This window comes from Oryctolagus cuniculus, chromosome 18 (genome assembly GCF_964237555.1).
Source record: "Oryctolagus cuniculus chromosome 18, mOryCun1.1, whole genome shotgun sequence".
NCBI lineage: Eukaryota > Metazoa > Chordata > Mammalia > Lagomorpha > Leporidae > Oryctolagus > Oryctolagus cuniculus.
Window position 1 is genome coordinate 17,383,868 of NC_091449.1, and position 26,004 is coordinate 17,409,871.

Here is a 26,004-nt window from a genome sequence, read left to right on the forward strand (position 1 = left end):
CCGGCTCTCCCCCCACCACTCTGGGGCCGGGCCGTGGAGCTGTCCTCAGGACATTTGTGGCTCTGGCTCCTCGGCTGACCCCCACTCTGGAGTGGATTGGAGGCCCCGCCTTGAGCTACCCTGCCCAGGTCTGGAGCAGGTGCCCTGGCTCAGTGCCCCCAGGAGCCTGGAGCACAGCTGGACCCCCACTCCAGCAAGATGAGAAGTGGCCCTGCCTGCCCAGGGGGCCCCTCCCCAACTGACCCCACACAGGCTCCTGGCCCGATGACCACAGCTGTCTGCACACAGGACCCTCCTAGGACAGGGGTGGGTGGGGCTCCCACCTGCATGTGGGCAGGGCTAGAGGGAGGTGGGGCTGTGGGAGACCCTGTGCAGTGATGTAAAGGCTACCGGCACTGGATCCCCTTCAGCCATCTGAGAACCCCTGGAAGGCCCAGGTGCCCTGAGCCCAGTTGTGGGGGCCGAGTGCACTCCTGCGAGCAGGGCTGGGCACAGAGGCAGGGCTGGGGGCCCCACGGCAGAAAACAAGAGTGTGGGCTCTGCAGCCCTAGCCTCGGGCCAACAGAAGGCAGCGGGACCCGGAGCATCGCTGGCTTCTGGGCTCTAGTGGGGAGGGGTCCCCGTGCTCATCCCCTGCTGCTGCTGCCATCATGGACCTGAGCGCCTGGGTCCCCATGCAGAGCAGAGATGGGCTTGTCCCAGCTCTGGAGGCTCTAAGTGGGGGCCCAGGTGCAGGCTGTCCAGGCACTGGGGAGGCCCCACTGTGCCTCCAGGTGCTGCCTCCTTGGGTGCTCCTGGGACAGTAGTGGTGACAGCCCAGTCTCACCAGGAAAGAGACAGTGGCCCAGGGGCAGAGGACACAGGGCACCCCTGCCACCTCTTTAGAAACTGCATTCCCTGTCCCCAAGTCCTGAACCGGACTCCATGTCTGCCCCACAGCCCCAGCTCTCACCCCCATCATCTTAGGCTCAGTTCCTTTCCAGCCATGTAGGAGGGACTCAGATGCGGGAAATCAGCCAATGCACTGTTAGGGCGCAGCAGGTCAGGTGGGGTAGGTGATGGGGTCCTGAGTTGGTGCCTGGGTCCCCAGAGATGAGAGTGAGGCAAGGAGTTCAGGGCCATCCACCCTGTGGGGCTGTGCAGGAGGAGCCGGTGGTGTCCCAGGGCTCCCCTTGCCCGGGCTGCACACACCCTCCCGTCTGGGGCCAGCAGCCTGGAAGAGTCCTCAGCGTCACACGTGGTGATGGGGACCCCAGGATGAGGTCGGGGCAGGCACCCTGCAGGCCAGACGGGGGCTGTGGAGAAGCAAACCGCGTCTCTTCTTCTTCCAGCCAAGGCCATCGAACAGTGCAGCAGGCCCCTGGGGCAGGCACGCGTCCCCCAGATGCACGTTCCTGCCCCCACTGCTCCGAAGGCCAAAATCACCATTCAGGACACAGTGGCAGTGTGGGAGCAGACCAGGGGTCCCGCTACCCGTGCAGTGATGATCCGTCCTCCAGGAAGCTTTGGCCTCCGCATCACCAAGAGGGAAGGCATGGAGGAGGAGGAGAGCTGGGAAGGCAGCCCAGAGCCCCTCGGCCTGGGCTCCCCTGTGGGGACCGCAGAGTCTCCAGGTTCTGCCAGCCCCACGGAGTCTCCAAAGTGCTCGAGGTGGGGAGGCCTGTGCCAGTGCGCCAGTCTCCCTAACCTGAGCGGGCCAGAGCACAGGGAGGACGACTCCTCCGACGCTGGCAGCCGGGAGGGCCTGTGGATGTGGGCTCCTCCACGGGCCTCGGAGCCCCCAGAACCAGGGCCCATGCAGGCTGTCCCCGCCTGGGGGCCACAGCTGAAGACTCCCCCCTACTGGCATGGCAGCCCCATGCACTCTGGGGACAGTCACGGGCTGGAGCCGGCCAGAGCCAGCCCTGGGATGGGAGACCAGGCCCGCGTGCCCTCCCTGGCCAGAGGCCTCCTTACCTCTTATTCTGTGGGGCACCTGGATGATGGGTGCCTCCTAGAAGAGAGGCCGAGTCCAGCATCTGTCCTGCCCAGGCTGGGCAGCAGCCTTCCGTGTGTCTTCACGGCATCCTATGCACTCGGTTGAGCCCCCACCGCCCAGGCTCTTCCTGGGGCCAGGACACCCTGACACTGGAAGACAACAGCCGTGCCAGGAGCCACTGTACTCTCCTCCCCGCCCCCTCCCCCACCGCCACCCTCAGGTGGTGCTGAGCCTGTATTAAATTGTTCCATGGAAAGGAGTTTGCTCCAGTTTGTGACCCCGGTGCCCAGCGGCAGCAAGCTTCCCCGTGTTCCTGGAGAGCGTAGGCAGCTCCACAGCCCCCAGCCCCAGGCAGAGACCCACTCAGGACCCTGCAGGCAATGCCTGAGATTCAGCTGTGCCCTGTGGGAACTGGGTCAGGGTGGGAGAGCAGCAGCTGTGAGTGCCCGTGACCTCTGGGACAGATCAGCACAATAGGAACAGCCGTGGTTGGAGGGCCTGTGTCACCTCTGTGCTCTCCCCTAGACCTGGGCGGCCGTGGCTGCAGCATCCCTGGCTTGACCCCGCATGTCTCTCACAGGTATGGGATACCTGTGTCACACTGTATGTTCCAGGACCTCAGGAAGGAATTAAATTCCTGTGGTGTATACGCTGGCCCGTTATCAGGCTTTATTGTCCAGGGGACACCGAGGACCAGCAGGGCTGACTTAACCGCCTTTATCACATTTCTAGCCTTTTCTCCGGATTGGGCTGCTGCAAATACAGCCTTTGAATAAGTATCTCCCACCACTTGGACAAACTTAAGTTGACCCAAGGAGTTCATGTGGGTGAAGTCCACTTGCCAGAGCTTCTTAGGAGCAAGTCCTCGCGGGTTCACTCCTGCTTGTAGCAGTGGGCCTGACAGGGCGAGGGGGCACAATTCTTGCAAGAGTGCACTAGGTGTTTGCATTGGCTCATTGTTAGCTCCGGGAAAAGTGATTTTGTGTTGCTTTCTGCCATGTGAAGTTTTTGGTGTAGAATAGGGGCTTGTTCTAGGTGTCTGATGGCAGCCAAGTTGCAGGAGATAAGATGATCGACCTTTTCATTGCCTTGGGAAACTCACATAACAAGCAGCAAGTATGACCTGCAAACCAGCGTAAGCACAGCAATGGAGTTTTTTTTCTGAACTTGAGCCTTGAACCCCCTGGGCGGTTTAAAGGGCCCTGTGCCTCCATCAGCACCAGCAGGTGGTATCGGGAGAGAGGCATCTCCCCAGACTGAGTTGTCCCGAGCCCTTCCAGCCCCTGAGGCTGCAGCCCTACAGGCCCACACGCCGGGTCACCAAGGGGCGGTGCTGCTCTGCCTAGACCCTCCAGAGAGCTCCCCCAGCCTCCGATGCAGGAGCACAGTGTGTTGGCTCCAACAAGACGAGGGTGTCCATGGAAACGCTAGCAGAAGCGAGCCCGAGACAGCTGCTTGTGCTCTTATCTGGAACCCGGTGAGCAGCAAGACGAGTAACTTAATATCAGGTTATAACCATGAATAAAACCCCACATGTGAGTGCATCCTGATACAAACAGATGACTGCATAAGCAGACGGATGGAGAAGAGACAAATACTCCTGAGAGAGACCCTAAGTAGTCAATGGCTGACTCCGCTCCAGCAGGGGGAGCTACTGCCCCTCCCTGACAGATGTGGACAGTCCTCTGGTGATAACCCGTGGTCAGCCACAGCTGTCATGCACCTGGATGCCAGGTGACAAGAAGGGACCTGATTTCTTTGGTTTTCTTTCCAAACTCCTCAACCCTAGTCCAAACTCCAAAGAGAGCACAGTGTAGGGGACATTGGGTCATCCCTGGCCAGGCCTCCCCTAGAGTGGCAAGGTCAGAAAACCCAGGACAGGCTGAGAAAGCTCCCAGCCCCGAGGACAGGTGGACAACGGGCAGCTGGCACTCAGCTCTGGGTGCTTCTTTGCCAAAAGCAGTTGCCGGATGTGAATCCTGTTTGGCACAGGGTTCTCCCTGGGCTCGAAATAATTGTGTGTCTTTTCTGCTCTGATGCCCAGCAAACCGTATTCTGTCATTGTTGGTGATAGAGTGCCTCCAGCCAAAACAAAACAAAAGTGCTTAATCTTGAATTCACTTGGAAGGCAGAGTCACAGAGAGGCAGAGAGAGAGAGAGCGAGCGAGAGAGAGAGAGAGCAAGAATTTCAGTCCGTTGGTTCACTCCCCAAATGGCTGCAATGGCAGCTGGGCCTCCTCTGGGTCTCCCATTTGGGTGCAGGGGCCCAAGCACTTGGGTCATCTTCCACTGCTTTCCCAGGCCATTAGCAGAGAGCTGGATGGGAAGTGGAGCAGCCGGGACTGGAACTGGAGCCCACATGGGATACCGGCACAGCAGGCAGCAGCTTTACCCATTAAGCCACAACATGGACCCTAATTTTGACATATTGTGACATGTAAAACCTGCACTTTTAAAAATGTGAGGGGCTGGCTTGTGGCTCAGTGGGTTTAAAGCCCAGGCCTGTGGTGTTGGCATCCCATATGGATGCTGGCCAAGTCTGGCTGTTCTGCTTCCAATCCAGCTCCCTGCCATGGCCTGGGAAAGCAGTAGAAGATGGCCCAAGTCCTTGGGCCTCTGCACCTGCGTGGGGGACCCAGAAGAAGCTCTTGGCTTCTGGCTTCTAATCAGCACAGCTCCGGCCATTTTGGTCATTTGGGGAGTGAATCAGCAGATGGAAGACATTTCTCTCTCTCTCTTTCTCTATCTCTCTAACTCTGTCTTTCAAATAAATAAAATAAGTCTTTTTTTTAAAAAAATTAATGTGAGGCAATATCTACACATTCACAAAAGACCTTCAAAAACGTAGTGGAAGCTGCATTTTATGAAAAAGTCATGTGACTTTCGAAATTTTTGCACTGAAATAAGCTTACTGTTTTTTTTTTTTTTTTAAGATTCGTTTATTTATTTGAAAGTCAGAATTACACACAGAGAGGAGAGGCAGAGAGAGAAAGAGAGACAGAGGTCTTCGATCTGCTGGTTCACTCCTCAACTGGCCCCCATAGCCACAGGTGTGCCGATCCGAAGCCAGGAGCCAGAGCTTCTTCCTGGTCTCCCACGCAGGTGCAGGGGCCCAAGGACTTGGGCTATCTTCTACTGCCTTCCCAGGCCATAGCAGAGAGCTGGATGGGAAGTGGAGCAGCTGGGACTCAAGCTGGCTCCCATATGGGATGCCAGCACTGCAGGAGGAGGCTTTAACTCACTACGCCAGAGCCACAGCACCAGCCCCAGCTTACTGTGTTTAAAAAGGAATTATTGGGGCCAGCGCAGTGGCCCAGTGGGTTAACGCCCTGGCCTTAGGGACCGGTGTCCCATATGGGCACCGGTTCTAGTCCCAGCTGCTCCTCTTATGATCTAGCTCTCTGCTATGGCCTGGGAAAGCAGTAGAAGATGGCCCAAGTCCTTGGGCCCCTGCACCCGTGTGGAAGGCACAGAAGAAGCTCCTGGTTCCTTGCTTCAGATCGGCTCAGCTCTGCCTGTTGCGGCCATCTGGGGAGTGAATCAGTGGATGGAAGACCTCTCTCTCTCTCTCTCTCACTGTCCACTCTGCCTGTCAAAGAAAAAAAATAGAGTAATTATCCAGACTTACTTCCTATAATTAATTGACTTTGACACTTATTATCAGGACTTCTACCATGCACTGCTCATTCAAAATATTTGATTCTGATTAATTTTTAGAAGCCTATAGTATTTCTTTTTTGTTTGTTTTTTCATCTATAGTATTTTGAGCAGGAGAATCTTCAGAGCCCATGATCCAGAGAATTCTTTCTGTGACTATCACATATTGGTTTTTTTGTTTTCCTTTTTAAATATTTATTTATTTATTTATTTATTTGAAAGGCGTAGTTACAGAGAGGCAGAGATAGAAAGAGAAAGAGAGAGAGAGAGAGAGTCTGCAAAATTACTCTTTTTTTTTTCTTTGACAGGCAGAGTGGACAGTGAGAGTGAGAGAGAAAGAGAGAGAGAGAGATAAAGGTCTTCCTTTGCCGTTGGTTCACTCTCCAATGGCCACTGCGGCTGGCGCACCACGCTGATCCGATGGCAGGAGCCAGGTGCTTCTCCTGGTCTCCCATGGGGTGCAGGGCCCAAGCACTTGGGCCATCCTCCACTGCACTCCCGGGCCACAGCAGAGAGCTGGCCTGGAAGAGGGGCAACTGGGACAGAATCCTGTGCCCCGACCGGGACTAGAACACGGGGTGCCAGCGCCGCTAGGTGGAGGATTAGCCTGGTGAGCCGCGGTGCCAGCCTGAATAATTGCTCTAGATAAAGACACTGTAGGGGCTGGCACTGTGGCGTATTGAGTAAAGCCGCTGCCTGCAGTGCCGGCCTCCCATATGGGCACTGGTTCCAATCCAGCTCCTCTCTTTTTTTTTTTTTTTAAAGATTTATTTATTTATTTGAAAGAGTTATATAGAAAGATAAGGAGAGAGAGAGAGAGAAAGAGAGAGAGGTCTTCCATCTGCTGGTTTACTCCCCAACTGGCCGCAACAGAATGAGCTATTCCAATCCGAAGCCAGGAGATAGGAGCTTCCTCTGGGTTTCCCACATGGAAACATGCAGAGAGCTGGATTGGAAGTGGAGCAGCCGGGACTGGAACCAGCACCTCTGCTGTGGCCTGGGAAAGCAGAAGATGGCCCAAGCCCTTGAGAAACTGCACCGCATGGGAGACTGTGGGGAGCAACTCGGACTAGACTGTTACTGGAATTAAGACTTATTCTATGCATCTGCTCTCCCACAATATGGCGCTGAGAAGGGAGAAACAGCTTCTACGCAGCTGCCTCCAGTTCAACCAATAAACTGTAGGACCTGCTCCTGATTGGAGGAGAGCAGCGTACTCGGCGTGTGGGTAGCAGAGTTGGGATTGGCGGAAAAGGACTATGAAGGAGGAGAGAGACAACATGCACCAGGAACATCTATCTGAAGGAACACCTGTGCAGCCCCCGAGAGAGCCGGCCGGCGGTGTGCCGCTCCCCCGCGGAAGTGGGGAAGGTGGCAGGGGGAACTGCCCTTCCACAGAGGTGGAAGGGATGGTAGCCAACCCGGGAAGAACCAGCAGCAAACCCGGGGAGGGCCGAGCAGACAAAAGAACAGCGCAGGGTCCTGTGTCGTTCCTCCACAAAGAGGGGCAGCGACAGGAGACTGGTAAGAAGCTCTTGGCTCCTGGCTTCAGATTGGCACAGCTCTGGCTGTTGCGGCCAACTGGGGAGCGAACCAGCAGATGGAAGACCTCTCTCTCCCTGCCTCTGCTTCTTCTCTGTGTAACTCCGACTCTCAAATAAATAAATAAATCTTTTTTAAACAAGACATTGCAAATGTTAAAAATTAAAATTTAACCTGTTTTGTTAAAAACAACCTTTTAAAGATAAAAATAACGTGGTTGTAGTTCAATTATTCCAGACTATATTCTCACATATAGGGGTAGTGCTAGAAAGAATAGGAAAAAACATGAGAGGACAGAGTAAATACCTGAGATAATAGAGAAATATCTGTTCAAGTGCTTTTCAGTGCAAGAGTAGCTGGTAGAATTAAAGACAGCGTGTGATGTTACAAATCAGTCAGAAACAAGAGTGTAACTCCTCATGCAAAAGGGAGAGCACTGAAAGTAGCCATGAAACGTAAGCCAAAACCTTAGAAGAGAGTGACTGAAATTAGAACACACCAACCACAACCACAAAAAATGGGTTAAATTTATTATAAGAATCTCAGAGTAAAATTTTTTTTTTGACAGGCAGAGTGGAGAGAGAGAGAGAGAGAGAGAGAGAGAGAGAGAGAGATCTTCCTTTGCCGTTGGTTCACCCTCCAGTGACTGCTGCGGCTGGCGTACCACGCTGATCCGATGGCAGGAGCCAGGTAATTGTCCTGGTCTCCCATGGGGTGCAGGGCCCAAGCACCTGGGCCATCCTCCACTGCACTCCCTGGCCACAGCAGAGAGCTGGCCTGGCAGAGGGGCAACCAGGACAGAATCCGGTGCCCCGACAGGGACTAGAACCCGGTGTGCCAGCACTGCAAGGCGGAGGAATAGCCTAGTGAGCCAGGATGCCGGCCTGAACTCAGGTATTCTAATATAGGACGTGGCTGCAGCGGCTTTACCACTGCACCAAGGGCCTGCCCCCAATGTTTTTCTTAAGCTTTAGGTGTCTTCGCATCAGGAAAGGAGTGGCAAATCCAGACCCAAAATGCAAAGTCATTGTAATCAGTCATTGCTTTCTTTTTCCACTTAACGTGGCCAACTCTTCCCTGGGCTCTTCTGGGGTTCCTACAGACCACAGAGCCTGAACCCCAGCTGCTCTGCTCCAAAGTGGCCCAGACACCCAATGGGGACGATATGGCAGCACCATACTAAGTCTTCCTTTTTTCCACAACCTTGTTCTCTTTCTACCTTTTTATGTTGTAAAGTTTTAGAATTTTTATTTACATTTGTTTATTTGAAAGGCAGAGAGACAGAGATCTGGCCACTGATCCATTCCCCAAATGTCTGCAACAGCCAGGGCTGGGCCAGGCTGAAGCCAGGAGCCCCAAACTCAATTTGGGTCTCCTGTGTGGGTGACAGGGATCCAAATATTTGGGCTATCACTTACTTCCTCCCAGGGTGTAGGCGAGCAGGAAGCTGGAATTCAAAGTGGAGCCAGGACTCAGATCCAGGCACTCTGATAGGGGCTACCAGCATACCAAGCTGTGTCTTCACTGCTGCACCAAATGTCCAAAACAATGGTGCAAGGTCTTTTAAAAAACAAACAAAAAATCTTCCCATTAGCATCAGAGTTGGGGGAGGGGGGAGCAGGTTACAGGTACAGATTCTGAAACTCTGCAGTCTTAAGAGACTGGGTGGCTGCAGCCTCATTTTGAGTATCCATCCCAGTGCAACAGGAGAGAAACAGGACTCATTTAGAAAAATATCAAGCTCCTCACAACTGGACACGTGTCCATTTCTAGCTCCAAACCAATCAGGAGCGAGGAGTGTCAGATCCTAACCGGCAGTGACCCCTGCTGCCCTGGTAGGGACTCCTGAACGTTCAAGCATGCCCAAAATGGCCTCATGTGAACTTTCCGGGGTGATGGTATCAAGCACCATTGCTGTGGTGTGTCGTGTGCAAAAACAGTGAAAGCCAAATCAGCGGTGCCTGTGCAGATCACCTAGCTGGGTGCAACATGGTGTCCTGTGCCCAGGGGTTTGAGCCAGATTGAAGTGCCGTGTGCACTGGGGGAACAGGCACGCCTTCCCACCCCCATGAAAGCACCTGTTCGGCTCCCATAGGACAGCAAGTTGATGGAAGCTCACCCTGCTGTGCTGTCCGTGTGTTGGAGCATGAGCGCCCCATAAACCCTTCTGGGTTGCATATTGGCCCCTTGTCAATTTCTATCTGCAAGTGAGCCAAAGATCCTGGGCTTGGTAAGGCCACTGTGATGTACAAATAGTTCCACTTTCTGGAAGCAGGTTTGTGACAATGTTTCAGGATCACCTTTTGCAGCATGAGTTAATCAAAGAAAAAAAGACAAAGGTTGTCCTTTGCATTCTTCATTAAAAAAATTTTATATATTTGAAATGCAAAATGAGAGAGAGAGAGAGAGCAGGAAGGAGGGAGGGAGGGAGGCAGGGAGGGAGAGAGAGATCTTTCATCCACTGGTTCATTCCCCAAGTGCCCTCAGTAGCAGGGCCGAGTTGGGCTGAAAGCAGGAAATACAGCTGCATCTCCCACGTGGGTGGCAGGAACCCAAGCACCTGGGCCTTCCCCTGCTGCTTCTCATGCACATCGCAGGAAACTGAACCCAAGTGCAGACGGACACCCCACGCAGGGGCTCCAGCCACCGCGCTGGCACATCGCCTGCCCGTGTTCTCCACCTCCTTTCAGGCTCGGGACCTTCCACGTCTCACCTGTCGACAGGTGTGCTGGCCTGCCAGGTATGTAGCCTGCTTCCTCGCCCCCCCCCCAGCACCAGGTGAACACCATGCTCCCCATCAGCAGCTTCCTGCCTAACTCGCAGGCGCACACCACACACCTGTGGGCCCTGTAGAATCAAGCTTTTTTTTTTTCCTTGAATTTTTATTTTTTTTAAAGGTTTACTTGAAAGTCAGTTACCGAGAGAGCCGAGCTTATTTTTTTAAAACTGGAGGCTTACCTGAACATCTTGCTCTCCCAGTACAGAACCTAACAATTCCCATGCTCTCTCTAATCTGGTCTTCCACTATTTTGTTATTTCCACATAGAGCTTAAGAAACCTTGCGCCCACCCCCACCCCCCATTGAAATACTAAGGAATTCAGCTGTAAAAGCTTCCTGGGGGGGGGTGTCGAGGTTTCTTTCATTTTTTAAAAAAATATTATTTATTTATTTGAGTGCTAGTTAGAGAGAGAGGGAAAGACAGAGAGAAAGGTCTTCCATCAGCTGGTTCACTCCGCAGATGGCCAGAGCTGGGCCAATCAGAAGCCAGGAGCTTCTTCTGGGTGCAGGGACAGAGCCTTCCAAGTGAGAACTCTGGTGGCTGCTTCAGTCACAGGAGCTGCAGACCCCGGCCCACTCAGAGGACGGGGTCGTGCACACTTCCGCTAAGACAGCAAGCCCCGCACAGAGACCTGGGGAGCGCGGCCCGCTGGACGCTGGGGGTGGACAGCCCAGCAGGCCCCGCGCGCTCCCGGCGGGGAGGCCAGCCCAGGTCCCCAAGCCCCCGGGCGCCCCGCGGCCCAGGAAGCGAGCCGCGCGCCCAGCACCGCGGGGCCCCCACGCCCCTCCCCACCGCACGGCGGCGCTGCGCAAGGCCGGCCGTTGTCCGGGGCCGTTGGGCGCCCACGTGGCTTCTGGACGCCTGGAGGCCGGCGCGGGGGCGGGCGCCATTACGAGAGGCCGGGGGGCGCGGGGTGGAGCCGACGAGGAGCCCAGAGCGCGCCCGCGGCGGCGGCGTCGGGTGGGAAGACGAGGCGCGGCACTGGGGGGCGTGGCGGCCGGCCTGCAGGCGGGGGCGCGTCCAGGGCAGGAAGCTGGAGTCCCCGCGGAGCTGGTGGGCACGGCCCCCGCAGAGGCCTGAGGCTTCCGGCGCGACGGCAGGGGCCGCCCCCGGGGCGGCGGCGGTGGCCGCGCGGCTCGCCACGCCCGCCATGCTCGCCGCCGGGCGCGTCGTCCAGGGCAAGCGGGCCAGAGGCGCGGCGAAGATGCTCGAGGTCCTGGTGCTCCAGGTGAGCAAGCGGCCCGCGCAGGGACGGTCGGGCCCGGGTCGGTGCAGGCGGGAGGCTGGAGTGCGGGTGGGGGTCGCTTCAGAAGGGGGCGCGTGCGCTGTTCCCGACGACCCCGGAGGGCGGTTGCTGCGAGCTGTCTCGCACTAGGTGTGCGTTCCTGACTCGGGCACGTTGGCAGGTGTGTCGGTGCCCCGCACACCCCAGCCCACGTCCGCCCTAGGTTAGGGCCCTCGCGGGGAACCGTGGACCTGGCTCCCGCCCTTCCCCCGCCGCCCTCGGGGCTCGGCTTCCGGGACCCCCCCCCCGCCGCCCTCTCCTCACGCGGGTGTCCTGGTCCCCGGGGCGGGCATGGGCCGCCACCTTGGAGACTTGAGGTGCCGGGAGGGCTCCCGAGGAAGCCGGAGGGGAGGCGCTGGAGGAGGGAGTTTACAAACCGGAGCCAGGGTGTGGGATGGGGAGGGGCGCCGCGAAGGAGGGGGATGGGTGGTGTCTGTGTTCTGTGGGTTCACCCGACCAGAGCGTCACACACCCCCGAAGCCGCTGACTCCTTGCAAGGAGGCCTGGCTCAGACTTTTCAATTTGTTTTATTTATTTCACAGAGTTAGAGACAGTGAGAGACACAGACAGACAGACAGAAAGGTCTTCCTTCCGTTGGTTCACTACCCCCCTCCCCACAAATGGCCGCCACGGCCGGCGTGCTGCGCCGATCAGAAACCAGGAGCCAGGTGCTTCCTCCTGGTCTCCCATGCGGGTGCAGGGCCCAAGCACTTGGGCCATCCTCCACTGCCCTCCCGGGCCACAGCAGAGAGCTAGACTAGAAGAGGAGCAACTGGGACTAGAACCCGGCGCCCATATGGTTCGCTGGCGCCCCAGGCAGAGGATGAACCAAGTGAGCCATGGCGTCGGCCTCGGCTCTCAGACTTTGAAGGGATTTCAGGTCTCCCTGGGAGGCTCCTCTGCACTAGTCAATGTTCTCCATCAGTCCTAAATATGTCAGTCCCAATTCCTTCCTGTGAAAGGGCTCTCACCCATCCTGCCACGTGCACGCCCGTGGGTGCAGGACTTGGGCAAGAAGTGCTGGACTCGTGCCCTCCTGCTTGGGAACCCGTCTGTGTGTTGGGCCCTGGAACCTGCTTATGTCTGCCCTCAGCTCTGCCCGGCCTCCACTTATGACTGCGACCTGGCTCACCCTTGGAGCAAATCTTCTGTCCCTTATAGGAGTATGTGCCCCAGTGAGGTCCAGGTTCCGGCTGTCCTGATCCAGATTGATGTGGCATTTCCATGGATACGGTGCCCCCTCCCACCCTGTGCCCATCAACAGGTGATGGGGTACCCTCAGGGTGGTGTGCATGTAGGATGGGAAATTATTTAGCTTTCACATTGTTTAGTTTTGAGGTGTCCTCTTACACATGAAGATGTCATATGAAGTGAGGTGAGCCAAGCAGAAAGGCCCACGTGCTGTATGATTCTGTGGGCGAGTTGAATGGCAGCTGCCAGAGGTTGGGTTTGTGCGTACAGGGCAGATTCAGTTTTGCAAGGTGAGGAATTCTGGAGATGGCTGGTGCTCATGGTTGCACAACAGTGCCAGTCTACGTAATGCTACTGAACTGTACACTTAAAATTGCCCAAAAGGATGAATTTTATCTGGAGTTTGCCACGACTTTTTAAAAAGATTAACTTATTTGAAGAACAGAATGACAGAGACCAACAGAGAGGGAGGTCTTCCATCCACTGGTTCATTCCTCAAATGGCCGCAACAGCCAGATCTGGCAGAGTCTGAAGCCAGGAACCAGGAGCTCCATCCGGGCCTATCATGTGGGTGGCAGGGGACCAAGCACTGGGACCCCGAGGCACATTCCCAGGGAGCTGGATCAGAAGTGGAACAGGTGGGACTCAAACTGGTTCTTGGTGGTCATGAGACAGGAACCCGGCAGAGAAGAGAAGCAGCGACCCAGAAGACAGCGGCCTCCCTGAGTGACGCAGACAGAGGCGAGAGCTGTACCTGGAGAGCCGCATCACCAGGAGCCCTGTAGCAGGGCAGCTGTGCTGTTCCTGAAGAGTCCGGCCTGCAGGAGACTCTGCCACATCTGGCGGGGCCGAGACCTCTCCTGGCTAAGGAGGGCCGAGAAGAGCTGTTGGCTGCCAGGAATGGGAGGAGGGCTCGCACGCCCCAGCTGGTTAGGTGCCGCGTGTGATGTCTGCATCGCACCTCAGGGTGCCTGTTCAGATCTGACCGCTCAGCTTCTGGTCCAGCTTCCTGTGTGCTCACATGGGAAGGCAGCGTATGATGGCCCAAGGACTTTGACCCCTGCCCCTGTGTAGGAGGTCAGAGTGGAGTTCCTTCCCTCCTCCCAGACTTGGCTGTTGTGGGCATTTGGGGAGTGAACCAGCAGATGGAAGAGCTCTCTCCCCATCCCCCACCTTGCTCTTGCTGTCCGTCTCTCTCTGTCACTCTGCTTTTCAAATACATAAGTACACACAGCATATATGAGGAAAGCAGCCCGGGCCACACACTTCTGTGTTTGAAATCTGGGAGGCCGTAGCACCCTGATGGCTGGGCACGTGGCCTTGGAGAGTGGCAGAAAGCAGTAGTCCTCGGCCTTCCCTGGGAAGCTCCTGGAGGAACTGGCAACTAGAACTCTGTATGTTGCTGTCTGCAAAAACTGGGCCTGGCTTGCATTTTACAGGTTTTAGGAGCAGATTTCATTTAAAAAAAAAAAATTCTAGCAGCCTCAACATTTAACAATAAAAAAAATTATTTATGTATTTTCATTGGGAAGACAGGTCAGCAGAGTTCTTCCATCTGCTGGTTTACTCCAGAATGCCCACAGCAGCCAGGGCTGGGCCAGGCCAAAGCTAGGAGCCTAGAGCTCAGTCCTGGTCTCCCACGTGGGTGACAGCGCCACAGTGCTTGAGCCATCATCTGCTGCCTGACCAGTAGGCATGTTGGCAGGAAGCTGGATTGGTGGTTGTGTGGCCTTGATGTGAACCAGGCACTCTGAGTATCCCAAGCCGTGACCTGACTGCTGCCCCAAACGCCCACCCCTAAGAATGATTTGTAAACGTCTTTCCTAAATTACTCTTTGGAAAATTTTCAAACACAAAACAGCATCATGAATACCTGTGTGTACTACACCCACACTAACTGGTTGGTAACGCTTTGCTGCGTTTGCACTTCAGAAATATGTGTATGTAAAAATTACTTTTTCTTTTTTGGTTGAGCCATTTGAGAATGAGTCTAGAACTCAGAGCACTTAAGTGATTTTTCTAGGAACAAAGACTTCCTCTTATAGAACTATAATGTAATCATCACACTTGAGAAATTTAATGTTGGTGCAACACTGTTACCTGATACACAGTCTGTACTCCCTTTGTCCTCATAAGGTCTACTGTAGCTTGTTTTTTCTGATAAAGAACCCAGAACTACACATGCATTTAATTGTCATGGCCTTGTAGAGTTCATGCAGGCAGTACATTGGTCTATCTTTGATGATACTGAAATTTCTGAAGACTAAGGGCAGTCACTTTGCAAAGTATTCCTCAATAATTATAATTATATTAATATATTTAGGTTAGACATTTTTAGTAAAAATGCTACATAAGTTATGCCACGTCAGAGGACAAGATGTTTTAAAAAAAAAATTGATGCTGGGGCCAGCATTGTGGTATAGCAAGGTAAGCTACCACCTGTGATGTCAGGACCCCATATGGGCACCTGTTCAAATCTCATCTGCTCCACTTAAGATCTAGCTCCCTGCTAATGTGCCTGGGAAAGCAACAGAAGATGACACAAGTGCTTGGGCCTCTGCCACCCATGTGGGAGACCCAGATGAAGCTCTTGGCTTCAGCCTGGTCCAGCCCTGGTCATTGCAACCATTTGGGGAGTGAGTGAATTGGTGGGTGGAAGATCTCTCTCTGCCCCCCTCTCTGCCTCCCTCCCTCTCTAACTCTGCGTTTGAAATAAATAAGTAAATCTTTTTTAAAAATTCAGATTAATTTAAAAATTTTAACTTTTTATTAGAAAATGCATTGGAGATGCAGAAAAGTGTGGAAAATAGTATCAATATTGGGACACCCACCAAACTCTTATTTATTTGAAAGGTAGAGACACAAGGAGAGACAGAGCTCTCCCATCCCTTTGTTCACACCCCAGATGCCCACAGTAGCCAAGGCGGGGCCAGGCCAAAGCTTGGAGCTGGGAACTCAACCTGAGTCCCCCACACTGAGGACAGGGACCCAGTCACTCAAGCCATGGTCAAGAGGCCTCCTAGAGTGTGCACTGATTAGCAGCAAGCTGGAATCTGCATCAGAACGTGCACGGAAACCTAAGCACTCCCATGTGGAACGCAGACCCTGCCTGAGGATTCACTGCTATGACAAAAGCCCACCCCTATTTTTTAATTGATGTATAATTTATTTACAGAAAAATTCATTCCTTTTTGTGTAGACTTCTGTATTTTGAAAAATGCATAGCATCGTGAAATCACCCCAACAGTCAAAATGCCAAATTGTAGCCATTCTAGTAGGTGGGCAATGGTATCTCATTGTGGTACTAATTTGCATTTCCTTGTCACCAGCTTGTTTGCCATCTTTGGTGAGGTATATGTTAAGATTTGTACATTCTTCTAATAATTATGAACTCCTTAAAGTTCTTTATATATTACAAAGTTCTTTGTTAGATGTATGATGTGTGAATACTTCCTCCCAGTTTCCTTTCTCTTATGTTTTTCAAGGAGCAGAAGGTTTTAATTTGGATGGACTTTAATTTATCAGTCTTTGCTTCTATGAATTACACTTTTGGTAGTGTTATCTTTGTCTAATTTAGCCACAAAGGTTGCCTCCTATTCTTTTAGGAGTTTCACATTTAGCTATGTGATCCATCTGACTTAATTTTTTTGTTTGGGGTCAGGAATGGATGGAGGTTTTGTTTTATTTGCATGTGGGTATCTAATTGCTGCAGGACCATTTGTTGAAAAGAGTATACTGTGTACATTGCATTCCTGTGTGCCTTTATCAAACAGGAGCTGACCATGTTCGCGTGTGTCCCTTTGTGTGTGTGTGTCCTATGGAGCTCAGCACCTGTGCTTTCTCCAGCGCCACCCTCGCCTGATGGCTGTAGTCTCACAGCTGAGACTGGGACTTGAGGTCGGATAGTGAGCCCTCCAGTTGTGTTCTTCTTTCTCATGATTATTTAGGCTGTTCGAATTCCTTTGATTTTATTTAACCAAAGATTTATTTTTATTTATTTGAAAGTGAGAGTTACAGAGAGAGGTAGAGCCAGAGAGAGAGGTCTTCCCTCTGCTGGTTCACTCCCCAAATGACTGCAATGCCTAGAGCTTATCTGATCTGAAGCCAGGAGCTTCTTCCAGGTCTCCCACGCAGGTGCCGGGCCCCAAGGACTTGGGCCATCTTCTGCTGCTTTCCCAGGCCATAGCAGAGAGCTGGATCGGAAGTGGAGCAGCCAGGACTCAAACTGATGCCTATATGGTTTGCCATTGCTGCAGGCTGTGGCTTTAACCCGCTGCGCCACAGCACCAGCCCCTAATTCCTTTGTCTTTCCAAGGAGGATCTCATTATTAGCATGCTGATTTGTAACCACCCCTTCCCTGCAAAAATCAACCAGTAAAACCTGTTGGAATTGCGTTGTGTTTCTAGAGCACTTCAGGGGAAAACAGCCGTTTCTTAATTATGGCCCCCACAGGTGCTAGGGGGCATCCCACCCCCAGCACTGCGCAGCATCTCATGAACAGCCTCCATTACTGTCAGCCACCCCTCAAGGCGCATAGCCCATGGTGCTGAGGGTCCAGTTGGGCCCTCTGCTGAGGTGGATGGGCAACCCCTGCCCCAAGGGTGACCTTTTTCGTTTGATCAGTAATTGTTTTTATGATCTTGTCCTCATCACCTATTTGTATACAAAAGTTGCTTAAAATTTTAAAACCAATCTAAAGAGACAAAAACTAAAGGATCGCTGCATTTATTTTATTGGGCAGCTGTTCCCTCAAGCTTCGGCCCTGGGTAAGTCAGTCCACTTCCGGAGTTTCTCTGCAGCCACCGGCCCTGCTGGTCTCTTTAGGGCTGACCCTCCTGTGTCAGAGGCTCAGCTTGTACAGTATTGCTGGATTTGAGCTGCACTCCAGTTTCAGGCCACCTGCCTGTCTGTGTTGTGGTGGGTCCAGGGAGCTATCTTGAGGACTTTGACTGTAGTAGGGGTGGATGGAACAAGGGTCTGTTTATTTCTAAGAATTTGTTTTATCTGTTTGAAGGCTTTTTTATTTGATTTAAAGATTTTATTTATTTGAGAGGTAGAGTTAGACAGTGAGAGGGAAAGACAGAGATAAAGGTATTCCTTCCGTTGTTTCACTCCCCAATTTGCCACAATGGCCAAAGCTACGCCGATCCGAAGCCAGGAGCCAGGAGCTTCTTCCTGGTCTCCCACGTGGGTACAGGGGCCCAAGGGCTTGGGCCATCTTCTATTGCTTTCCCAGGCCATAGCAGAGAGCTGGATCGGAAGTGGAGCAGCTGGGACTCGAACCAGCGCCCATCTGGGATGCCAGCACTTCAGGCCAGGGTGTTAACCCGCTGCACCATAGCGCCAGCCCCGAGAAGTCTTTTTTAAAATAGAGGACTTTTTCCCCACTTTGTGGCTTTCTAAGTCTGGAATTTGCAGGTCTAACAAGCAAATTAGATACAACAGGATCTAAAACAAAAAGATTGAATCATTATTAGAGTACCTAGGAAATGTGTTCTCTAAACCAGGAGCAGGTTTTCTCACAGAGAGAGGCATGTAGGCCTGGCCAGGTACGTATGAGGCCCAACCTCTCTCTGTCTTTACATGGGATAGTGGAAGAGACATCATAAGAAAGGTGTGAACCTCATGAGGGAAGACGCCCTGTTGACTCCATTACCTAGGCGGCCTGGGAGAAGAGCTGGCTTGAACAGGAGGGTAGTACAGAACAGGCGGCACTTCTGAAAGGAAGATTGCAGTCCTGCCTGTCCTGACCCGAGGCCTTGCCCTCAATGGCAGTAGTTATCTTGGAAGCTGGCAGAGTAAAGGGCTCTTTGAGCTTGGAGCCAGTAGGATCTGTGGTTCTAACCTGGGATCCCTTCAGCCCCAAGGCAATTCCATTCACCCAGCTCTTGACAGAATTTGGTAGAGGCTGGCTTTTTTTCAGGATGGCTGTTTGCCCCATCTCCTGGCTTTCCAAATTGAAGCCTGATGCCATTTGGGGTAGACTGGCCTCACTGGGTCTCTTTGATGGCAGAACACTATGTAAAGTAGCTATTAGTTGGCTTGACACCTATCTTTACATTCCTCCTGCTAAAGCAGACCACAGAGGCATCCTCTAGGATGTCAGTTAAGGGGTTGTTGAGTTCTGTCCTTAATCTTTGGTGGCTGAGCTAGAAGTCTGTAGTCACAGGCATGTTTTGACAGTTTTTTTTTTTTTTTTGAAACAATGCAATGCCCATGAGGAGAGCTATGTTCTTTAAGTACGATCAAAACATGAAGATCATTTACCTAATTTGTCTATAAATTTTGTTATTAATTTGCCAAGAACAACTTTAACTTGGACTTTAGGGAGCAATGAGCACTGTATTATACCTCTAACTATATTGTTTTTAGATAAATAGTATACCTTTATGGTTGCAAATACCTAACACAAGTGCAACTTGTTTGACCAGCAGACCCAAATGCAAACATGTCAATGACTTAAAAAAATTTTTTTTTAGTTTTTCTGTACCAACAAATTGAGAACAGCCTATTTATCATATTTATTTAAGTCAGGTGCACCAGAAAGGTAATTTGTGTTAATTTAGCAGTATTATATGAGTGTTTTTTTTTTTTTTTTTGACAGGCAGAGTGGACAGTGAGAGAGAGAGACAGAGAGAAAGGTCTTCCTTTGCCGTTGGTTCACCCTCCAACGGCCGCCGCGGTCGGCGCGCTGCGGCCGGCGCACCGCGCTGATCCGATGGCAGGAGCCAGGAGCCAGGTGCTTTTCCTGGTCTCCCATGGGGTGCAGGGCCCAAGCACCTGGGCCATCCTCCACTGCACTCCCTGGCCACAGCAGAGAGCTGTCCTGGAAGAGGGGCAACCGGGACAGAATCCGGCACCCCAACCGGGACTAGAACCCGGTGTGCCAGCGCCGCTAGGCGGAGGATTAGCCTAGTGAGCCGCGGCGCCGGCATTATATGAGTGTTTTTTATCCATAAGCAATCAAAACCGTTTTTAATAATTTTTATATAGACATACAATCTGCACATAAGTACCTGGCTCCTGCCATCGGATCAGCACGGTGTGCCAGCCACAGCAGCCATTGGAGGTTGAACCAACAGCAAAAAGGAAGACCTTTCTCTCTCTCTCTCTCTCTCACTGTCCACTCTGCCTGTCGGAAGAAAAAAAAAAAGAAAAGAGGAAAAAAAAATTAATGGGGCTAGCTGTGGTGCAAAGGGTTAACGCCCTGGCCTGAAGTGCGGACATCTCATATGGGCGCTGGCTCCTGGCTTCAGATTGGCACAGCTCCAGCCATTGCGGCCAATTGGAGAGTGAACCAGCAGATGGAAGACCTCTCTCTCTAACTCTGACTTTCAAATAAAGAAATCTTAAGAGTGTTAATTTTTTTAAATCTATGATGTCAGTGACCCCCCGAGGCTCTTGACATGAGCTGCCTAGACTAAGGAAGCCTTTTGAGTCCACAACTCTCAGTATTTGGACAAGGCCATAAGCAAAGTGGAAGTTCTCTCCTCCCTTTAGAGAAAAGTACATCCTCTTTTGATGGCTGCTTCTTTTCACTGGGGCCTCACGGAGATCCTTCATGTAAAACATTTTTTGCCACAGTGTCTTGGCTTTCTATGCTTGACATGTAAAACAAGTCCATATTTAAACAGACTTTTAAAACTTTAAAACTTTTAAAACTCAGCTGTTTTTAAACAAGTAGAACTTAATGAGACAAAGATTATCTCAGTAGGATACAAAAAGACTATTTTCCCAAATATCTATTAACACTTATGTATTTCATCAACCTCATTGCTTTTACAGAGGATCAGATTTTAATCTTACGTCAAAAAAAAAAAAACAGATTGATAACTTTTGTAGCTAACAAGAAAATTTTATAAGCATTTAAGACTTCCACACACCTTTTGCAGCTTACCTAAACCGTTTTATCTTTTCCATTCCAATCTTACAATCCATGTCCTTTCTTTATTATTTCACTAAGAAGCACAGTTTTGACTTGGCCAGAGACTAGTTAAAGCAGTGAAAACAGATTTTATTCAGTACCTCCTGAGGAGAGCTGAGCTCCATCACCAGTGGTGCGGAGGTGCCTGGGTGTTTTAAAGGGAGGGCTGGGGTTGGCACAGCTCAAGGGAAGAGTGAGAAGAGGTCATTCAGGGTAAATGCGGTGATCCCAGCTGTGTGTGCTAGCTGGAAGTTATGGAAGTTAGCACGCTGTCATCTTGCAGAAACTGGCATGGCGGCCCTGGCCTCATAGGAGTGGCTACTGAGCAGGGACACACTTACAGATTTGTAAGCTTTTTTGAGTGAAGTCTCTAAGAACGGAAGGTTGGGGCCTGCCTCAGATGATAGCCTGAACAGTCAGTTCTTCTGGCATTGTGGAGCTTTCTCAGGCTGGCAGGCAGGCAGGCTTGCTTATTTATTTATCCATTTTATTTAAGAGTAACAGGGGGCGGGGGAGAGAAATAGCTCTTATCTACTGATATACTTCCCAAACGCCTGCCATGGCCAGGACTGGACTGAAGCCAAAGCTGGCAGTAGGGAACCCATTCCAGGTCTCCTGCATGGGTAGCAGGAACCCAGTTGGGCCATCACTGCTGCCTCCCAGGCTCTGCATTAGCAGGAAGCTGGAGTCAGGAGCTGGAACTGAATATTGAATCTTTAGCACTCTGGCGGGGGGATTCAGTGAGTGTCATGACTGTTAGGCCACATGCTCACCACTCAAGTGAGCACTTTAATGAATAATTGCAGTCATCCCAGGGTTGTGGCCTTGTGCTGCTGGAAGCTGGAATCTGGTTGTCTCTGAGTGCGAAGGACTGAATGGAGCCACATGCCCGGAGTGCTGTTTCTAGGGGCAGCAGCTGTAACTGCGTGCTCCTCTGAGCCCTGCACTGCTCACTTACTCAGTACTCCTTGCTGTCTCCCCCATTGCCGTTCAGGACTTGGCAAGGGTGGGAGGGGTGTTGATGTGCAGACATCAGGGCTCCCTCTATGGCTCTATTTCAGAATTTCTCCCCCTAATCCTCACTGGCACCGACAGCTCTGATTCCCCGAGCCACAGTGTGACTTTGTGTTGAGTTGTTGCCACTCTGTACAACTGGGAGGTGTTCTGGGAAGTGCCCAGTGAAGTTCCTTCTTTCGAGGGTCAGCTCTCCAGTGTCTGTTGCTTTTGCTAGCTCTTCATTTATTTTGTGTTTTTTCAGGGTTCATAATTGTGCTGTGTGTGTAACTTATACACTATTTTGCCCTTGCCAGAATGACTGCTATTCATTTTCCAGTTATTTATTATCAGAATAGTCAAACATTCAGAAAAATAATACGATTACTAAGGTGAACTCTTCTATTCCTGCCACTGGTAACTTAGACTCCATATCTCTGGGTGTTTCTGCTTCCATACCTTTTCAGTAGACAGAGTTAGGAAAAACCTCTGAAAAATCATGAGTTCTGGCCGGTGCCATGGTTCACTTAGCTAATCCTCCGCCTGTGGCGCCGGCACCCCAGGTTCTAGTCCCAGTTGGGGCGCTGGATTCTGTCCCGGTTGCTCCTCTTCCAGTCTAGCTCTCTGCTGTGGCCCGGGAAGGCAGTGGAGGATGGCCTATGTCCTTGGGCCCTGCACCTGCATGGGAGACCAGGAGGAAGCACCTGGCTCCTGGCTTCAGATTGGTGCAGCATGCTGGCTGTAGCGGCCATTTGGGGGGTGAGCCAACAGAAGGAAGACCTTTCTCTATCACTAACTCTGCCTGTCAAAAGAAAAAAATCGTGAGTTCTTTTTTAAAATTTAATTTTATTTATTTGAAAGAGTTACAGAGAGAGGTAGAGACAGAAAGAGAGATCTTCCATCTGCTGGTTCATTCCCCAGATGGCTGCAACGGCCGGAGCTGTGCCAATCCGAAGCCAGGAGCTTCCTCCAGGTCTCCCACGTGGGTGCAGGGGCCCAAGGACTTGGGCCATCTTCTACTGCTACCTCTCTCTGTAACTCTTTCAAATAAATAAAATTAAATTAAAAAAAAAAAACTCACGATTTTTTTTTTTTTGACAGGCCACAGCAGAGAGCTGGATCGGAAGTGGAGCAGCTGGGACTCGAACCGGCACCCATATGGAATGCTGGCGCTTCAGGCCAGGGCTTTAACCCACTGCACCACAGCATCGGCCCCAAATCATGAGTTCTTAGTGATGTTGTCAATCAAACTTAATTTTGGGGGGCTGGTGCTGTGGAATAATAGGCTAAGCCTTTGCCTGTGGTGCCGGCATCCCTTATGGGCGCCAGTTCATGTCTTAGCTACTCCTCTTCTATCCAGCTCTATTGTATGGCCTGGAAAAGCAGTAAAACATGGCCCAAGTATTTGGGCCCCTGCACCTGCATGGGAGTCCCAGAAGGAGCTCCTGGCTCCTGGTCTTGGATCTGCCCAGCTCTGGCCATTGTGGGCATTTTGGAAGCGAACTAGCGGATGAAAGACCTTTTTCTCTGTCTCTCCCTCTCTCTGTAACTCTACCTCTCAAACAAATAAAATCTTTTAAAAAATTTAATTTTCCATTTTATAATTCTTTCCCCTAACAATAAAAATCTTGGTTTCTAATAACAATAGTAGATAAGACCCATTCAGAGAAGTCTAAGTTTCATCCTTATTCTTTCCACTCCATTCTTTTCTCCTGTAGGAGGTAATCTGTATTTGTTTTGGTTCATCTGCTGTCATTTAAAAAAATATGAGCAGGCTGTATATATATTCATACTTATTTTTCTTACACAAAAAGAATACTAAAAATGTTCTGAACCTTTTGTATATATGGATGTTTTAATAGGTATTTTAATAAGAAGAATATGTTTAATATTTATATTTTTAAGCTACAGGAGACCAAATAGAACTGATTGCTTTTTGAGTTGTACTACATAATTGAGAATTGCATATTATTGATTACATGTTTTAAATTTTATCTTTGGCTCTTTGGTATGACCATTTAAGAGAAAGGTAGTTGTCAAAAATGATAGATCACTTAAATTAGAAAGTTACATGGTTCTGAGGTTTATTTGGTTTTAAAAGAAATCATGCATTATTTTATAATCTTCTAAAAATTCTGCAGGTTGAAGATCCAGATTGCTTCTGGGTTATTATAAAAGGATGTAGTCCCTTTTTGGATCATGAAGTCGACTATCAAAAACTAAATAGCGCCATGAATGACTTCTATAACAGCATGTGTAAAGATACAGAAATAAAACCATTAATGTTGGAAGAAGGACAGGTATGTATCTGAATGCACTTTATTTATTGTATCTTTATTATTATTTAATGATTTATTTAGTTGAAAGGCAAAGTTAGAGGGACAGATAGATCTTCCATCCTCTAGGTCAATCCCCAAATGGCCTTAATGACCAGGACTTGGCCAGGCCGAAGCCAGGAGTCAGGAGTTCCATCAGGATCTCCCACGTGGGTGCAGGGACCCAAGGACTCAGACCATCTTGCTTTGCTTTCGCAGGCTCATTAGCAGGGAACCAGACTGGAAGTGGAGCAGCCGGAACTGGAACCAGCACCAGCCTTTAATTATCCTATCTTGAAACACTAATCAGGATGTAGGGGTGGGTGTTTGGCCAGGTAGTTGAAACACCACCATGTTAGAGTGTTTGCATTCGGTTCCTGATTCTAGCTTCCTGCTAATACACAGACCCTGGGAAGCACCAGATGATAGATAGCTCCAGTAATTAGGTCCCTGTTACCCACCTGAGAGACCTGGATTGAGTTCCTAGCTCATAGCCTTCACCCTCTCCCCCCCAGCTGTTGTGGGCCTTGGGGAGTGAATCATTGGGTGGGAGTGCTCTGTCTACCAGATAATTGTTAAAAATATTTCAGGAGCTTAGAATGATGAATGTGATTAGAGTATTTTAACGTTCATGGTTGTTGCCTTGTGTTAGGTTTTTGGGTTGCATGAGACTCAGGCTGATGGTGGCAGGGGGTGGTGCTTGTGTAGGTCCAAGTGGGGCCTTGGGATAGATGCCATCCAGATCCAGGTGTTAGGGCCGTCTTCCTGGCGGTGGGAGCCAGGGCAGGTATACGGACCTTGGCAAAGAGGACCTGGGGTTTTCGGTTCTGGGCCAGTGCCTCCCTCTTTGGTTGCTCATGGCTTTGACTGACTTGGGATTTGACTGACTTGGGATTGTTTCTGCTCTGTGCTCCACATCAGGGCTTCTTTGCTTTCGTGCAGCCTCAGCCACCATTGCTGTGGTCTGATTTTCTCTTGGGTCAGCCATGTTCCAAGTGTGAACTTCGGTAATAGCATGGAGGGGAAGGACATGAACACTCATTAGGAGGGAGACAAGACCTCATCTGAATTCCTTCCCTCGTGCCCACAAATGTCCTTAGTGACCAATTTGTTATTTTTCCATAGCAGTGACTTACTGGAGGGATGGAACGGGGTCAGTGGTCCTTTAAGTGCAGTCTTGTTTGGGAAAGCATGATGGCCTCCTCACAGTGAGCATTTACCCAGGAGGTGAGCGCTTTCTCCCTGTCCTTTTGTGGAGAGGTGGTTAAACAGGACACTGTGAATAGATTCGGGGTCACTTGTTTTGAAGAACAGGTGTGCTGTTACCTTCACGTGGGTTTAACATGGGAGAGAGCGCCACTTGCAAGCCATGCTAGGATGACCCCTCCTTCGTGGCACTGCTGTGAGTGTTTCACTTCATGCTCTCTCCATTCAGTGGCTGTCACTGCCCGAATCCACTTTCATTTGTTTTCTTTTTTTTAAAGAGTGATTTATTTATTTGAAAGTCAGAGTTACGCAGAGAGGAGAGGCAGAGAGAGAGAGAGGAGGTCTTCTACTCCCTGGTACACTGCCCAGTTGGCCGCGACAACCAGAGCTGTGCCGATCCGAAGCCAGGAACCAGGAGCTTCCTCCTGGTCTCCCACGCCAGGTGCAGGGGTCCAGGGACTTGGCCGATCTTCTACGGTGTTCCCAGGCCATAGCAGAGAGCTGGATTGGAAGTGGAGCAGCCAGGGCTCGAACCGGCACCAATATAGGATGCCCGCACTGCAGGTAGTGGTTTTACTATGCCAAAGCATGGGCCCCTCATTTGTTTTCTTTTCTTTTTCTTTTTTTTTTTTTATTTTTTGACAGGCAGAGTGGATAGTGTGAGAGAGAGAGACAGAGAGAAAGGTCTTCCTTGCCGTTGGTTCACCCTCCAGTGGCCGCTGCTCCCACTGCGCTGTGGCTGGCGCATCGCACTGATCCGAAGCCAGGAGCCAGGTGCTTCTCCTGGTCTCCCATGGGGTGCAGGGCCCAAGCACTTGGGCCATCCTCCACTGCCTTCCCGGGCCATAGCAGAGAGCTGGCCTGGAAGAGGGGCAATCGGGACAGACTCCGGCGCCCTGACCGGGACTAGAACCCGGTGTGCTGGTGCTGCAAGGCGGAGGATTAGCCTAGTGAGCCGCGGCGCCAGCCCATTAGTTGTCAATATGGTGATTTCTCCCACTCCTTCTGTATTGGTGAGCTGGAATTCTTCCCGTTTAGCACTTTCCTTTCAGCTGATCCCTGTTTCCTGGGGGGCCTTTTCCTGGGAGACAGTGCTCAGTTTGGGCAGCCTCCTACACCTGTGTCATCTCCT

The 26,004-nt window shown here is 51.2% G+C and overlaps 3 protein-coding genes across 3 annotated transcripts in view; all 3 read left to right on the forward strand.

Moving 5' to 3' along the window:
* The window catches only part of LOC138846461 (zinc finger protein 570-like), an 84,511-nt gene extending 60,899 nt beyond the window's left edge, over positions 1-23,612 (forward strand). Inside the window, exon 9 of the mRNA XM_070062407.1 lies at positions 23,493-23,612. The gene's annotated coding sequence lies outside the window, so the exon portion shown is untranslated. The remainder of the gene's footprint in view (positions 1-23,492) is intronic.
* Positions 1-26,004, forward strand: part of LOC138846458 (TBC1 domain family member 3D-like) — a 137,463-nt gene that overhangs the window by 33,709 nt on the left and 77,750 nt on the right. The gene's annotated exons all lie outside the window — the stretch shown is intronic.
* Positions 1-26,004, forward strand: part of LOC138846456 (TBC1 domain family member 3D-like) — a 55,970-nt gene that overhangs the window by 11,856 nt on the left and 18,110 nt on the right. The window lies entirely within an intron of this gene.